At 38.8% G+C, this 18,791-nt stretch overlaps 1 pseudogene; it reads right to left on the reverse strand.

Moving 5' to 3' along the window:
- Nucleotides 1-3,323: 3,323 nt before the first annotated feature.
- LOC135227723 (olfactory receptor 8G50-like) lies at nucleotides 3,324-4,589 on the reverse strand (annotated as a pseudogene).
- Nucleotides 4,590-18,791: the final 14,202 nt, after the last annotated feature.

Consider the following 18,791-nt stretch of genomic DNA (forward strand, 5'->3'; position numbering starts at 1 on the left):
GGGTGAGTACCAAGAAGGCTGCTCAGGTATCAAAAAAAATAATCTACCAGCTGTCTTCCTGCCATAACTTTTACCAGGGGGTCAGTAGGAGGGAAGTTAAAAGCTGTTTCCCCCGGTCTCTGTCGTTCAAAGTCCTCCTCCCGCTCTTTCATAATTCCTTGAAAAAGCTTCTCCCCTCCTTTCAATCTTTTCTGGCCCTTTTCCATTCTTTCTTTTGGGATACTCATTTTTCTCGTGTCTCTCCTCCTTGCAAAATGCACATTTTTTTTTTTTTTAGTTTGGGCCCATCCTTACCTTGTTCTCATTGTTTTCCTCTAGTTGATACTAGAGCAGTGGCCAGTAGATTGGCCTGTTTCTTCATGTCCTGGTCTCTTTCTTTTTCTTAGCCTCCTTTCTAGCCCCTACTCCCTCCCAATTCAGTAGTATACATATTCATTTTTTCACTCCACTTGCATACAATGCTCTTCATTATACAGTCTTGTACACTTGAAGGTGATTTATGAACAGAGGCAAAAGAAGGAAATACTTAGTTTCATGAACTACCATAAATTCCCCATTTCAAGTTCCTCATTTCCAAAGCAGCACTTGGAAAACCAAGACCAGTTCAGGCAGAGTTTATTTCTTTCTTAACTGCCTTTATCCCCAGCACTCAGAGTAGTCTAGAATACACAGATGCTCAGCCTACCTCTCTAACTCATTTCCTCTGAAGTGAAAATGTCATTCCCTCGTGGTTGCTTACATGTTTTTACATCTATGAAGGGCTTCCCCTTTCTTAAAACTCTGAAAATCTCCCTTCTATTTAATAGACTGTTCCTGACTTTACATTTTTCAGTAAATATTTTTATAATATCTATCATCCAGAGTTTCTTCTTTCTCCAACCATTTTTATCCTTCATCTTCATACTTTTTCTGCCTTCTCTTAGATCTCTGCTGTCATGCTTCAGAATGGATTATGGACCCACATTATCTGAGGTGGACCTTTTGCAGCAGGGACTGACACCTCCCTGAGTGGGTAAAGCCCTCTTGGGGGAACTGGGCTGAATTGTACCCAACTCCTGGTATGGGGAGTGGAGACCATATATGTCTCACCTCCTCCACCCCCTTTTAACGCCTCATCCTCATCCTTTGATACCACAAGAGAGGGGTCACTCATAGGTGCTCATGGGGGCTTTTCAAGGTGGAGGAATGAGAAGAACATTCAATGGTTCTTCATCCTTTTCTCCATCTTCATTTTTGGTCTTCAGAGGAAGGGCTAAAACAAAAGCTTTATCCTTTTTCTCATTCTGTAATGTCATAAAACATTCTACATGCAGGTTTTTTTTTTCTTTTTTCATCTCACTTGTTAGTTCAAAAACAAAACAGATCATTCACAGGCCACCTGACCCCATCAGGGAGCTGGTATTGAGGCCACACTTGATTACACAAAATTTTAAGATGTCTCTTCCTTAGGGAACCCCTCTGAAATAATCCCAGTTCCTAGTGGACTCTCAGCCAGAACCTTACTCTCTGGGTACCCACTTCTAACTGTGAACCTCACTAGTCTCTTGTCCAACCTGATGGGACCTAGTCACCCATTCTTGGATGTTGTCTATGAGAATCAGCACCCCTAAGGCATTTACAGAGGATTTACCACAGGATGCTTAGTTACCTACTGTGGCAGCCAAACTTTCTGCCTCTGTCTGGAGCTCACTGCCATGGAGTCCACCCCTCCCCCCACACACGTCACTGGACCTCTGGGCCACCACATGTGGAGAGACCTCCAAAACTAAATGGGGGGTGCACCTTCTCTCTTCCTCAGTCCTTCCCGTGGCTCAGTCCTTAGGGTTACAGAACTAGCACCAGAGTAATTTGAGCACCATGTTGGGTACCAAAATTTGTTACCCAATTCTGGTCCATTCCCTGGAGCAGTTGAACCAATGAAAAGTACTCCAGTCAGAAAGAGAGGGAAAGTGTATGAGGAGGTGACACTAACAGGTAGTCTGACAGCAACACAGGCTGTCTTTATGGAGTCTCAAAAAGCAATTTTTTACATTGGAGCTTACATATCATTTTTGCAAGCATTACCTAGCCCACAGATGGCCTAATGAGTACACACCACGAAACAATTTTAAGAAACTCTTTATTAAGCTAAAGATATGCATACTGGACATCTGGACTCTAATTGTATGTTTGTAACAAGCAAAAAAAAAAAAAGTTATATAAAAATATCTTGGTTAGTGGAACTGGTCTGCCAAGTTTACCCTGATCGAGATAAAGAGCAAGAAAGAAGGTTGCAGACAAAATGTGCCAGGCAGCCTTCCCAGCTATCATCTTGCAGGCTGAAAGCCATCTCCCAAAAGAACAAGTAGAGGAGGAAAACCAAGATCACAAGAGCTGAGAAGGCCCACACACTTTTGGAAAGAGGCCAGCGCAGCTGGTACAGTTAAAAAACCTACAGTTTACTTAGCATATCATTATGGCATTAGTTATGTCAAGCTCTCAATTGCCCTTTTTGCAAAGGAGAAAACGTGTTGCAAGGTATTAGCGTCACATAAACGATCCATATGGTTTAAAGCATAGTCGGAGAATGTCACTTCTACATCTGTGATTCTATAATATGTGTGAAAAGAAAAACCTTTTAGAATTAGAGGAAAATGAATATAGGATTCTTTGGGAAATGGAGGGGGTAGGAAGATACTAAAACTGTGAAGAAAAGAATGTTGCAAAAGAAATAATTAAAAATACACATAATGTATTCAGCCCTGTTTAGTCTATCAATCTCTTCTACCATAGAGTTATCATTTTGTTTTTGGTAATTATGTCTTACTAGCCATCACCTTCCCCCATATTCCTTAATACAATTCTTTGCAATTAGTAAATAATAGTGATTGAATTTTGTACATTCCAAATGTTTAAAGTTATTTATTTTAGACACCACATTTTTCCAGTTTATTTGTACACTTTTTAATAAACAAAGGCCAATACACAAAGTATTAAGAGGATCAAAGGATATAAACCAAACAGATCATTTTATGATTAATGACAGGTAAATCTTACCTAATAAATTGCCAAATTCAACATATACAAGTTATAATCTCCCAAATGAAGGCCTTTGAAGATTTTTCAACAAATGATTAGAGGTAATGTGGGTTACTATGGGTGACCTATGGAAAATCCTAGAATTAACACTGCCACTCATGTGATTGCCTTCCAAGTGATACTACAAATCCAGTCTTATCCTTGGGCCCTTTCTTCCAAATAATCAAGTGTTGGCAATAATCTCACTACTTGTGTATATATGTTACTCTCTCTAGACTCCTTCTTTAACGAATCTTCTCCAGAATTTATAAATCTTTGTGAAAGCAAAATAATCTTTTCTCAAAGATTTTATTTAAAGCAACTTTGACATCCTTATTTTTCAGGCTATAGATCAGAGGGTTCAGCACTGGCACAACAATGGTGTAAAACACAGAAGACACTTTGCCTTGATCCATGGAACTGACATTAGATGGCTGCAGGTACATGAATGCTAGAGAACCATAGAAGACTGAAACAGCTGAGATGTGAGAGCAGCATGTGCTGAAGGCTTTGGACCTGCCCGCAGTGGAGCGGATTTGCAGGATGCTGGCAATGATAGAGATATACGACCCAAGGATGGTCAAGGCTGGTCCAAGAATATTGAGCCCGCTGAAGCACAAAAGTACCAGTTCATCGATATATGTGCTGGAGCAGGAGAGCTCCAGTAGTGGAAAAAGATCACAGATGTAATGGTTGATTAATTTAGCCTTGCAGAAAATCACTCTTAACATACAACCTGTGTGAACTGCGGCACTAATTAAGCCCATCGTATACACCTCAACTACCAACCAAGAGCAGACTTGGTAAGACATGGTGACATTGTAAAGCAATGGATTACATATGGCATCATAGCGATCATATGCCATCACAGCCAACATATGACACTTTGCAATACCAAAAACAAGAAAGAAACAGAGCTGAGCCATGCATTCATGGTAGGAGATTATGTTCTTCCTCTTCACAAAGTTCACCAGCATTTTGGGGGTAATGACAGTGGAATAGCAGAGATCAATGAAGGACAAACTGCTGAGGAAATAGTACATGGGGGTGTGCAGGTGAGAACTAAGCCCAATCAGTGTGATCATGCCCAGGTTCCCCATCATTGTGAACACATAGGTTCCTAAGAAAAAAAAAAAAAGAGGGGAAGCTGGAGCTCTCATTTTTCTGTTAGCCCTGCGAGGATGAACTCAGTCACTGTGGACTGATTTTCTGCTGCCATTTTCCTAGGGGAATTTTATGGAGGAAGAGAAGAAGAAATTAGAGGTAGGTGTTTATGCATTGTGAAACAGATCTAAGTCTTATCATTCAGATATCTCTAACTCTCCCTCCCTGTCTCTGTTCTATGTTGGAAGTTACAGACTCTGGGATCCTTGTATTATGGGTCATGAAAATAAACAACAGATGGAATTATATCTTTTCTCTTTCTGTGCTATAAGAGCATTTCTTAGTACTGACCAGTCTCTGAAGGTTCAAAGAACAGTTCTGAAAACTTAGAATAATGAGTGTTCTGAGCCCTGGTTGTGCAATGGTTAAGCGCTCGGGTGTTAACTGGAATGTTGGCAGTTCAAACCCACCAAGTGACTCTGAAGAACAAAGACCTGGCAATATGCTTCTGTAAAGATTAAAAAAAAAAAAAAAAAAAAACCCACTGCCGTCGAGTCGAATCCACTCATAGCGACCCTATAATATAATATAATCTTATAATTTGTGAAGATTACAGCTTGGAAAACCCTATGGGGTAGTTTTGATCTGTCGTCACATGGGATCAATAAGAGTTGAACATCCACTCAATGACATTTAACAGCAATGACAGCAACAAAGCACTTTCCATGCCTTGTTTGCAATCCTCTCAACTCTTCTGCAAAACATATACTATCAGTTACTAAGTACTGGTTGCCATCGAATTGATTCTGACTCATGGCTGTCTCATGTGTGTCAAAGCGGAGCTATGCTCCACAAGATTTTCAGTGCTGATTTTTTGGAATTGTATCATCAGGACATTCTTCTTTGGCACCTTAAACATTTGCACTATACAGAGATTGCACAACAATTACTAGTATACTTATTTTACATATTAGATCACTAAGGCTCATAGTGGTTTCATTTTTTCCTGTAGTTAGGCATATTATACCAAGTCATAGTGGTTTAATTTTTTCCCCAGAATTAGGCATATTATACCAAGTCATCAGTATATGACAGAAGGTCTGTCTATCTTTATATGGTTTCTTCCTCATTTCACCTTCCATTTCTTCTTGTGGCTACTCATGTCTGCTCTCCTGTCTTATCTCTGTCACATCAGAGAAACCATTCATTGCAATTAAAGTGAGGCAAGTATTAACATAAAGTACAAAAATAATGTATTGACCACTGATGTAGGCTCGTTTCCCATTAGACAGTACTTTGAATACTAGAACCAATTCAAGAATATAGAAATAGTGGCTCTGGAAAGTAACTGAATAGCCAACATTGAGCATATTATTCAAATTGAGTTCCACATCCAAGAAAGAAGTGTGTTTTCCAATGAAGACAATCCAGAAGTTTCTGTGAGGAAAGGTAAAACTCATTCATTCCCAAAGCACCATGTGCTACATATTCTTGTATAACCTGAAGTGGTCCATGACCCTTGGGGCTTTTGTTCTGTAGAACCATAGCTACAGAATGGAAATTTTGCATGGTGTTTAGATAACATTGTCTTTGCAGGTTTTAGGCATGTTGTCTTGATGTATTTTGTACTCACCTTCAAATCAGATCTATTGCCAATCCCTTGATGGCATTAAAGACCAAAGCAGAAAGAATATGCGTATATCTAAGATGGGAGTTGTGAAGGAAATTAATGAGTTCCTGGCATGGGATACCTAGATGACTGTTCCATGTACAACAGAAAGAGATCAAAAAATATCATTAAAGACTGGTGGTGTAAAAAAAAAATTGGAGGCATGGCCAGGATGGTGGAGTAGTCACAGTCAGACTCGTCCAGTGATCCGTCTTACAACAAAGCCCCCCCCTGCCAAAAAAAAAGTGAATCAATTATACATACGACAAGCTAGGAACCCTGAGCACCAAATGAAAAGTTAAGAAATCGGACTCAGTGATGGGGTTGGAAGAGATGTTGTAGGAGCAGCAAGGAGTTGCCGAGCCCACAGCAGAGCCTCAGTCCAATTCCTAGATATGACTCCAGCAGGGCTGCTGGTAGTTTTTGGAGACACAACCACATCAGCAAAAGAAGACAAGTAAAGTGGAGCACCCCTGACCCTGTGGCATGTCTGTGGTGGGGCAGGCCATGGCATTTAGGAAGCAGTAGCTTCAACGAAAGAAGGCAACCAAAGTGTCAACACCCTTGACCCCCTGGTGAGGTGGCCGCAGGGCTGGCCATGATGTTTAGGATGTGGCAGGCTCAGCAAAAGAAGGCAAGCATGGGACACAGCCCTAACCCCCTGGGGTGATCTCGGTGGGGACCCAGCCAGTGTGCACAGGCTACACACACCTCTGGAATCTAAGATAAAACAGCACTCTCAGCACAAGATAACTGATTTTGTCTAATTTACTGTGCGGATCTAAAGCTCCTCTTTGACAGAACTTTATCCTATCTATCTGGTCCTTCCTTCCTCTGCCCCAGTCGGCGTCATTAACAATTGATTTCCCTGGGCCTGAGATAGGTTCCACTGCAATTCCTGATCCATTCTCCTGGCCCTGGAGAAGGAACAAATTAACAAACAGGGAAAAAATACTCTGCCAACTCCCAAAACTGGAAACTCAGAGCAGAAGCAGCTGTGGTCCAGGCTCAAATGATCCCCAGACAGTGTCTTTCACCTTTGCATGGGTTCAGGTGGCTAGACTACACCAGATGGGATCTGGCTATTATATTACAAGGGCAAATCTGTTTGAGGCCTGACTGTAACTGTTTCAGGTGTGTGTTGCAGAGGCAGGTTTTGGATGTATGATACTGCTCTGCCTATTAAACAAGGCCTTCACCTTTTTTTTTCACCTACCCACAGCAGGGGCCTGAGGACTGAAGACTACAACCATGTCACCTAGCCACCCATGAAGTGCTCCAAGGATAGGTGGTGCCTACCAGGCCTTACAGGTAAAAGCATTGGGTGCCTATGGTACGGATGCAGAGCTCACCCACCAGAGCACTCTAGAGAACAGGGACATGCCTTCCTCACAGAGACTCAGGGGAAGGTTGTCAGCCCCTTGCCTTGCTCAGAATGTGACCCCCTGCTGCTACCAGAAACCTGTGCATACACCAATCACCACCGCTCCTCTAAGATAGTAGGTGAGAGTCTACACCACATACTAGGTGACCGACTATCAGGGCACCTGAGCTGAATCTATACAAGAATAGTGAATGGACTCAGGCTCATACACCTGGTATCAGCTCTGGCCATCTGGTAACAGGACATTAGTGCTTCAAAGGCTCCTATAATCAAGTTAGCTCACTTTAGGAGCCTGTATGAGTATATCAAAACAAAACAAAGCAAGAAACTAGGACACGGTGAGAAAATGTAAAATAAATTAATACATTAAGTTATAGATGGCTCAGAGACAATAGTCGATACCAAATCACATAAAGAAGCAGACCATGATGGCTTCAACAAATTCCCAAAACAAAGAATAAAGGACTCTCCCTGATGAAGAAGTATTCCTGGAATTACCAGATGTAGAACACAAAAGATTAATATATGGAACTCTTCAAGACATCAGAAAGAAGATCAGGCAAAATGCAGAACAAGCCAAGGAACACAAAGATAAAGCAGTTGAAGAAATTAAAAAGATTATTCAAGAGCATAATGAAAAATTTAATAAGCTGCAAGAATCCATAGAGAGACAGAAATCAGAAATTCAGAAGATTAACAATAAAATTACAGAATTAGACAACTCAATAGAAAGTCAGAGGAGCAGAATTGAGGAAGCGGAAGGCAGAATTAGTGAGACTGAAGATAAAACACTTGACAACAATATATTTGAAGAAAAATCAGATTAAAAAAATGAAGAAACCCTAAGAATCACGTGGGATTCTATCAAGAAGAAAAACTTGCGAGTGATTGGAATATCAGAACAGCGAGGGTTAACAGAAAAGGCAGAGAGAATTGTTGAAGATTTGTTGGCAGAAAACTTCCTAGACATCATGAAAGATGAAAGGATATCTTCCTAAGGTGCTCATCGAACCCCATACAAGGTAGATCCCAAAAGAAAGTCACCAAGACATATTATAATGAAACTTGCCAAAACCAACGGTAAAGAGAAAATTTTAAGAGCAGCCAGGGATAAGCAAAAAGTCATTTACAAATGAGAATCAAAAAGAATAAGCTCGGACTACTCGGCAGAAACCATGAAGGCAAGAAGGCAATGGGACGACATGTATAAAGCATTGAAGGAGAAAAATGGCCAGGCAAGAATCATATATCCAGCAAAAGTGTCTCTCAAATGTGAAAGTGAAATGAAAACAATTCCAGATAGACAGACGCTTAGGGAATTTACAAAAACCAAATGAAAATTTCAAGGAATACTAAAGGGAATTCTCTGGTTAGAAAATCAATAATATCAGGTATCAACCCAACACTAGAACACAGGACAGATCAACCAGATATCAACCCAGATAGGGAAATCACAAAAATAAATCAAGAATAAAAAAAAATGCTCAAAACAAGGAATCAGTGATGTCAGTATGTAAAAGATGAGAACATTAAATCAATAAAGAGGGACTAAATAAACAAGCATAGATCTTCCATATAGAGAAGAAGTCAAGGCGATATAGGGAGATACGAGTTAGGTTTAAATTCGGAAAAATAGGGGTAAATATTTAGGTAACCACAGAAAAAAACTAAGAATCCTACACATCAAAATAAAAAAAAAAAAACAAGAAAACAAAGACCCAACAAAAACAAAATCAACTATAATGAAAAAGAAGAACACAGAATTTACAAAGGAAAACTACACAGCACAAAAAAATTGAAAAAATGAAACTGTCAACAGCACACAAAAAAAGGCATCAAAATGACAACACTAAACCAAAAAAAAAAAAAAACCTCATACCTATCTACAGTTACTCTGAATGTAAATGGACTAAATGCACCAATAGAGAGACAGAGAGTTGTGGATGCATAAAGAAACATGATCTGTCTATATGCTGCCTACATGAGACACACCTTAGAAATGAAGACACAGACAAACTAAAATTCAAAAGATGGAAAAAATATAACAAGCAAACAACAATCAAAAAGAGCAGGAGTGGCTATACTAATTTCTGACAGAACAGACTTGAAACTTAAATCTACCACAAAAGGTAAGGAAGGACACTGTATAATGATTAAAGGGACAATATACCAGGAGGACATTACTGTATTAAATATTTATACACCCAACGACAGGCCTTCAAGATACATAAAACAACATTGAGACAATCTAAGAGCATTGAAAAGCAAGAAACACAGCTCCACAATGATAGTAAGAGACTTCAGCACACCACTTTCGGTGAAGATAGAACATTAAGAAAGAAGCTCAGTAAAGACGTTGAAGAGTTAAATGGCACAATTAACCAACTTGACATCATTGACATATACAGAACACTCCAGCCAACAGCATCCAAGTATACTTTCTGCTCCAGCGCACATGGAACATTCTCTAGAACAGGCCACATATTAGGCTATAAAGCAAGCCCTAACAGAATCCAAAATATTGAAATATTACAAAACATCTTCTCTGACCATGAAACCAAAAAACTAGAAGTCAATAGCAGAAAAATCAGGGAAAAGAAATCAAACACATGGAAACCGAACAACACCTTGCTAAAAAATGATTGGATTATAGAACAAATTAAGGATGGAATAAAGAAATTCATAGAATCCAATGAGAATGAAAACATTTCCTATCAGAACCTTTGGGACACAGTGAAAGCAGTCAATTTATATCAATAAAAGCACACATACAAAAAGAAGAAAGGGCCAAAATTGAAGATTAATTCCTACAACTGGAACAAATACAGACCAACAAAAGAAACCTTCAGGCCCCAGAGGAAAGAAAATAATAAAAATTAGAGCAAAATTAAATGAAATAGAAAACAGAAAAATAATTGAAAGAATTAACAAAACCAAAAGCTGGTTGTTTGAAAAGATTAACAATATCAATAAACCATTGGCCCGACTGACAAAGAAAAATGGGAGAGGAGGCAAATAACCCGAATGACAAATGAGATGGGCGATATCACAACAGACCCAGATGAAATGAAAAGAATCGTAACAGAGTGCTCTGCAAAGCTGTACTCTTAACAAATTTGAAAACCTAGAGGAAATGGACAAATTTCCATAAATATATTACCTTCCTAAACTAACACAAAAACAGGCAGAACAACTAAATAAACCCACAACAAAGAAGAGATTGAAAAAGTAAAAAAAAAAAAAAAAAAAAAAACTCCCAACAAAGAAAAGCCCTGGCCCTAACAGCTTCACAAACAGTATACAAAACATTACTAACAATGTACAAGAATTCTACCAAACTTTCAGAGAAGAGTTAACACCACTACTACTAAAGGTATTTCAGAGCATACAAAAGGATGGAATACTCCCAAACTCATTCTATGAAGCCAACATAGCCCTGACACCAAAACCAGGTAAAAACCCCACAAAAAAAGAAAGTTATAGACCAATATCCCTCATGAACTTATATGCAAAAATTCTCAACAAAATCTTAGCCAATAGAATTCAACAACATATCAAAAAAATAATTCGCCTCGACCAAGTGGGATTCATACCAGGTATGCAGGAGTGGTTCAACATTAGAAAAACAATCAATGTAATCTATCACATAAATAAAATAAAAGACAAGAACCACATGATCTTATCAAATGATGCAGAAAAGGCATTTGACAAAGTCCAATACCCATTCATGATAAAAGCTCTCAGCAAAATAGGAATAGAAGGAAAATTCCTCAAACATAATAAAGGGCATTTATACAAAGCCAACAACCAGCATCATCCTTAACGGAGAGAAATTGAAAGCATTCCCCTTGAGAATAGGAACCAGAGAAGGATGCCCTTTATTACCACCCTTTTTCAACATTGTACTGGAGGTCCTAGCCAGAGCTATTAGGCTAGATAAAGAAATAAAGGGTATCCAAATTGGCAAAGAAGTAAAAGTATCTGTTTGCAGATGACACGATCTTATACACAGAAAACCCTAAAGAATCCTCAAGAAAACTACTGAAACTTGTAGAAGAGTTTAGCAGAGTATTGGGGTACAAGATAAACATACATGAATCAGTTGGATTCCTCTACACCAGTAAAGATAGCTACGAAGAGGAAATCACCAAATCAGTACAATTTACAATAGCCCCCCAAAGGATAAAATACTTAGAAATAAATCTTACCAAAGATCCAAAAGGCCTATACAAAGAAAACTATAAGACACTACTGCAAGAAACGGAAAGGGACTTCCATAATTGGAAAAACATACCTTGCTCGTGGATAGGAAGACTCAGCATTGTAAAAATGTCTATTCTGGCTAAAGTGATCTATAGACATAATGCAATCCTGATGAAAATAATGGTGACATTTTTTAATGAGATGGAGAAAGAAATGAACAACTTCATATGGAACGGAAAGAGGCCCCAAATAAGGTAAGCATTACTGAAAAAGAAAAAAGTGGGAAACCTCACACTACCTGATTTTAGGACATATTATACCACCACAGTAGTCAAAACAGGCTGGTACTGGTAGAACAACAGATACATAGGCCAATGGGACAGAATTGAGAATCCAGACATAAACCCATTCACATACGAGCAGCTGATATTTGACAAAGGCCCAAAGTTTATTAAATGGGGAAAAGACAATCTCTTTAACAAATGGTGCTGGTATAACTGGATATCCATCTGCAAAAAAATGAAACAAGGCCCATACCTAATAAAACACAAAAAACAACTCAAAATGGATCAAAGACCTAAATATAAAATCTAGAACAATAAAGATCATGGAGAAAAAAATAGGGACAATGTTAGGAGCCCTAATAAATGGCATAACCAGTATACAAAACATTACTAACAATGTACAAACACCAGAAGAGAAATTAGATAACTGGGAACTCCTAAAAGTCAAACACCTATGCTCATCCAAAGACTTCATCAAAAGAGTGAAAAGATTACCTACAGACTGGGAAAAAGTTTTAGCTATGACATTTCTGATCAGCAGCTGATCTCTAAAATCTACACATTAGTGCAAAAATTCAACTACAAAAAGACAAATAACCAATTAAAAAACGGGCAAAGGATATGAACAGGCACTTCACTAAAGAAGACATTCGTTGGTGGCCAAGATGGCTGACTAGGTAGACGCTACCTTGGATCCCTCTTGCAACAAAGACTCAGAAAAACAAGTGAATCGATCACATACGTGACAATCTACGAACCCTGACCATCAAACACAGATCTAAAGAGTTGACCTGAGTGACAGAGACTGAGAACTAACAACCAAGGGGAAGCAGTGACTGTTTTCAGAGCCTGGAGTCTGGACCCAGCGTCCCAGTCAGGAAACCTTGGTGCTGGGCTTTGGACTGGGTGCAGGGGAGCTGAGCATGGCACCCTGAGACGGTCCAAAAATGGGGCGCAGACCTAGCCCCCTGAACTGACCTCAGGGGAAGCCCAGCCAGTGCACACAGGCAGCACAGAGACACAGCTGACAGGAGGAGAAGTCACCGGGAGGCAGCGACTGGTTTTGGAGCCAGGAGTGCAGCATCCCATCCGGGGAACCTTGGCACTGGGCTTTGGTCTGGGAGTGGAGGAACTGACTGCGGCTTCTGAGACAGCGCAAGCACGGGATGTGGGCCTGACCATCGGGGACAATCGCTACCCACCCAGCGCACACAGTCTACGTGCCCCTCAGGAATCTCAGATAAAACAGTCATCCCAAGCAAGATAAGTAACTTTTTCTATATTCTGGGGTGCTACTCTCTTTTTACTCTCTCCTGTTTATCTGAACCCTCCCCTCCCCTTCCCAGGGGCTTCATTGACATTGGAATTTCCTGAGCCAGAGAGAGAACTGCTCCGGGGTTTTTCTCTTTTTCTTTTCCTTTTTTTTTTTTTTTTGGTCTTTTCCTAACCCATTCTTCTGGCCTGAGAGAAGCAACCACAAAAAACCCAGGGACCAAAAATCCTTCCCTAATTGGACTAAAAACACAGAACCAGCTCCAGCCAAGCATATGTGATCCACAGTCTGGCCTTTCATCCCTACAGGGAACAAGATGGCTATTATAATGCAAAGGCATTTCTGATAGGGATCTGACTGCAATTGTTTTAGCGGATTTACTGGAAAGACAAGTTTCCCAGGTCTGATATCTCTGCATATTCAACAGAGCCTTCACTGACCCACGACAGGGAACTGAGGGTTGAAGCTCCCCACAGACCACCTAGCCTCCTACCTTAGGGGTCTAAGAAGGGTGACACCTACCAATCTGTAGAGGTACTTGCATTGGGGGCCTAAGGTCTGGTGCACACAACTATCACCACTACTTCTCTAGGTGGACCCAAAATCAGATTCTACTCAAGAATAGTGGATGGACTCAGGCTTATATATTTGGTAACAGCCCAAACAAGCTGGTAATAGGACATAAGTGAGTCAAGGGCTACGTCAATCAAGACAGCTCAATCTAGTAGCCCATCTACGTATACTGAAAGAAAACAAAACAAGATAAGACTCAGTGAGCAAATATAAAATAAATCACTACAATATCTTAGGGATGGCTCGGAGACAGCAGTCGATATCAAACCACATAAAGAAGCAGACGATGACTGCTTCTACAACTCCCAAACTGAAGAATCAAAATCTTTCCCAAATGAAGATACAATCCTGGAATTTGCAGACACAGAATATAAAAAACTAATTTACAATATGCTTCAAGACATCAGGGATGACCTCAGAAATGAAATAAGGCAATCTGCAGAAAAAGCCAAGGAACACACTGATAAAGCAGTTGAAGAGCTCGAAAAGATTATTCAAGAACATAGTGGAAAAATTAAGAAGCTGCAAGAATCCATAGAGAGACAGCATTCAGAAATCCAAAAGATTAACAGTAAAATTACAGAATTAGAAAACTCAATAGGAAGTCAGAGGAGCAGACTCGAGCAATTGGAATGCAGACTGGGAGATCTGGAGGACCAGGGAATTAACACCGATATAGCTGAAAAAAAATCAGATAAAAGAATGAAAAGAAATGAAGAAACCCTAAGAATCATGTGGGACTCTATCAAGAAGAATAACTTGCATGTGATTGGAGTCCCAGAACAGGGAGGGATAACAGAAAACACAGAGAGAATAGTTGGAGATCTGCTGGCAGAAAACATCCCTGACATCATGAAAGACGAAAGGATATCTATCCAAGATGCTCATTGAACCCCATATAAGATTGATCCAAAAAGAAAATCACCAAGATATATTATCATCAAACTTGCCAAAACCAACGATAAAGAGAAAATTTTAAAAGCAGCCAGGAATAAAAGAAAGGTCTCCTACAATGGAGAATCAATAAGAATAAGTTCAGACTACTCAGCAGAAACCATACAGACGAGAAGGCAATGGGATGACATATACAGAGCACTGAAGGAGAAAAACTGCCAGCCAAGGATCAGATATCCAGCAAAACTGTCTCTGAAATATGAAGGTGAAATTAAAACATTTACAGATAAACACAAGCTTAGAGAATTTGCAAAAACCAAACCAAAGGTACAAGAAATACTAAAGGAAATTGTTTGGTCAGAAAACCAATAATATCAGATACCAGCACAACACAAGGTCACAGAACAGAACATCCTGATATCAACTCAAAGAGGGAAATCACAAAAACAAACTAACATTAATTTAAAAAAAAATGCTCAAAAGAGGGAATCATTGAAGTCAATACGTAAAAGATCAAAATAATGAAAAAGAGGGACTAAATACAGGTGGCACAGAACTGCCATATGGAGAGGGATACAAGGTGATATAGAACAATACAAGTTAGGTTTTTACTTAGAAAAATAGGGGTAAATATTAAGGTAACCACAAAGAGGTATAACAACTCCATAACACAAAATAAAAACCAAGAAAAATATAACGACTCAGCAAACATAAAGTCAAATACTACGAAAATGGGGAACACACAATTTACAAAGAAAAACATCTCAGCACAAAAAAGTAAATGGAAAAATGAAATTGTCAACAGCACACATAAAAAGGCATGAAAATGACAGCACTAAACACATGCATATCTATAATTACACTGAATGAAAATGTACTAAACGCACCAATAAAGAGACAGAGAGTCTCAGTCTGGATAAAGAAACACGATCCATCTACATGCTGCCTACAAGAGACACACCTTAGACATAGAGACACAAACAAACTAAAAGTCAAAGGATGGAAAAAATTTATCAAGCAAACAATAAGCAAAAAGAGGAGAGGCAATAGTAATTTCTGACAAAATAGACTTTAAAGTTAAATCCACCACAAAAGGATAAAGAAGGACACTACATAATGATGAAAGGGACAATTGACCAGGAAGATATAACCATTTTAAATATTTATGCACCCAATGAAAAGGCTGCAAGATACATAAATCAAATTTTAACAGAACTGAAAAGTGAGACAGACACCTCCACAATTATAGTAGGAGACTTCAACACACCACTTTCGGAGAAGGACAGGACATCCAGTAAGAAGCTCAATAGAGACCCGGAAGACCTAACTGCTACAATCAACCAACTTGACCTCATTGATTTATACAGAACTTTCCACCCAAAAGCTGCAAAGTATACTTTTTTTCTAGTGCACATGGAGCATTCTCTAGAATAGACCACATATTAGGTCATAAAACAAACCTTTGCAGAATCCAAAACATCGAAATATTACAAAGCATCTTCTCAGACTACAAGGCCATAAAAGTGGAAATCAATAACAGAAAAATTAGGGAAAAGAAATCAAATACTTGGAAACTGAACAATACCCTGCTCAAAAAAGACTGGGTTATAGAAGACATGAAGGAGGGAATAAAGAAATTCATTGAATGCAACGAGAATGAAAACACTTCCTATCAAAACCTCTGGGACACAGCAAAAGCAGTGCTCAGAGGCCAATTTATATCCATAACTGCACACATACAAAAAGAAGAAAGAGCCAAAATCAAAGAACTGTCCCTACAACTTGAATGAATAGAAAGTGAGCAACAAAAGAATCCACGAGGCACCAGAAGAAAACAAATAATAAAAATTAGAGCTGAACTGAATGAAATAGAGAACAGAAAAACAATTGAAAGAATTAACAAAGTCAAAAGCTGGTTCTCTGAAAAAATTAACAAAATTGAGAAACCATTGGCCAGACTAACTAAACAAATACAGGAAAGGAAACACATAACCTGAATAAGAAATTAGATGGGCCACATCACAACAGACCCAAGTGAAATTAAAAGAATCATATCAGATTATTACAGAAAATTGTACTCTGACAAATTTGCAAACCTAGAAAAAATGGAAGAATTCCTAGAAAAACACTACGTACCTAAACTAACACAATCAGAAGTAGAACAACTAAATAGACCCATAAAAAACAAGAGATTGAAACGGTAATCAAAAAACTCCCAACAAAAAAAAAGCCCTGGCCTGGACGGCTTTACTTCAGAGTTCTACCAAACTTTCAGAGAAGACTTAACACCACTACTACTAAAGGTATTTCAAAGAACAGAAAATGACGGAATACTGCCTAACTCATTCTATGAAGCACCGTAGCCCTGATACCAAAACCAGGTAAAGACATCACCAAAAAAGAAAATTACAGACCTATATCCCTCATGAACATAGATGCAAAAATCCTCAACAAAATTCTAGCCAATAGAATTCAACAACATATCAAAAAGTTAATCCACCATGACCAAGTGGGATTTATACCAGGTTTGCAAGGCTGGTTTAATATTAGGAAAACCATGAATGTAATCCACCATATAAATAAAACAAAAGACAAAAACCACATGATCTTATCAATTGATGCAGAAAAGGCATTAGACAAAGTCCAACACCCATTTATAAAAAAAAAACTCTCACCAAAATAGGAATTGAAGGAAAATTCCTCAACATAATAAAGGGCATCTTTTTTTTTTTTTTTTGTACAAAGCCAACAGCCAACATCACTCTAAATGCGGAGAGCCTGAAAGCATTTTCCTTGAGAACAGGAACCAGACAAAGATGTCCTTTATCATCGCTCTTATTCAAAATTCTTCTAGAAATCCTAGCCAGAGCAATTAGGCTAGATGAAGAAATAAAAGGCATCCGGATTGGCAAGGAGGAAGTAAAATTATCTCTATTTGCAGATGACATGATCTTATACACAGAAAACCCTAAGCAATCCTCCAGAAAACTTCTGAAACTAATACAAGAGTTTGTCAGTCTCAGGTTATAAGATAAACATACAAAAATCACTTGGATTCCTCTACATCAAAAAAAAGAATATCGAAGAGGAGATCACCAAATTGATACCATTCACAGTAGCCCCCAAGAAGATAAAATACTTAGGAATAAATCTTACCAAAGATGTAAAAGACCTATACAAAGAAAACTACAAAGTACTACTACAAGAAGCTAAAAAGGACCTACTTAAGTGGAAAAACATACCTTGCTCATGGATAGGAAGACTTAACATAGCAAAAATATCTATTCTACCAAAAGCCATCTATACATAAAATGCAATTCCGATCCAAATTCCAATGACATTTTTTACTGTGATGGAGAAACAAATCACCAACTTCATATGGAAGGGAAAGAAGCCTCGGATAAGTAAAGCATTACTGAAAAAGAAGAAGAAAGTGGGAGACCTCACTCTACCTGATTTTAGAACCTATTATACAGCCACAGTAGTCAAAACAGCCTGGTACTGGTACAACAACAGGCACATAGACCAATGGAACAGAATTGAGAACCCAGATATAAATCCATCCACATATGAGCAGCTGATATTTGACAAAGGCCCAGTGTCAGTTAATTGGGGAAAAGACAGTCTTTTTAACAAATGGTGCTGGCATAACTGGACATCCACTTGCAAAAAATGAAACAGGACCCATACCTCACACCATGCACAAAAACTAACTCCAAGTGGATCAAAGACCTAAACGTAAAGACCAAAACGATAACGATCATGGAAGAAAAAATAGGGACAACCTTAGGAGCCCTAATACAAGGCATAAACAGAATACAAAACATTACCAAAAATGACAAAGAGAAACCAGATAACTGGGAGCTCCTAAAAATCAAACACCTATGCTCATCTAAAGACTTCACCAAAAGAGTAAAAAGACCACCTACACATCGGGAAAGAATTTTCAGCTATGACAGCTCCGAACAGCGCCTGATCTCTAAAATCTATAGGATTTTGTTAAAACTCAATCACAAAAAGACAAACAACCCAATCGAGAAGTGGGCAAAGGATATGCACACGCACTTCACTAAAGAAGATATTCAGGCAGCTAACAGACACATGAGAAAATGCTCTCGATCATTAGCCATTAGAGAAATGCAAATTAAAACTACGATGAGATTCCATCTCACTCCAACAAGGCTGGCATTAATCCAAAAAACACAAAAGAATAAATGTTGGAGAGGGTGTGGAAAGACTGGAACTCTTATACACTGCTGGTGGGAATGTAAAATGGTAGAGCCACTTTGAAAATCTATCTGGTGTTTTCTTAAAAAGTTAGAAATACAACTACCATACAACCCAGAAATT

Source organism: Loxodonta africana, chromosome 15 (genome assembly GCF_030014295.1).
Source record: "Loxodonta africana isolate mLoxAfr1 chromosome 15, mLoxAfr1.hap2, whole genome shotgun sequence".
NCBI classification, from domain to species: Eukaryota; Metazoa; Chordata; class Mammalia; order Proboscidea; family Elephantidae; genus Loxodonta; species Loxodonta africana.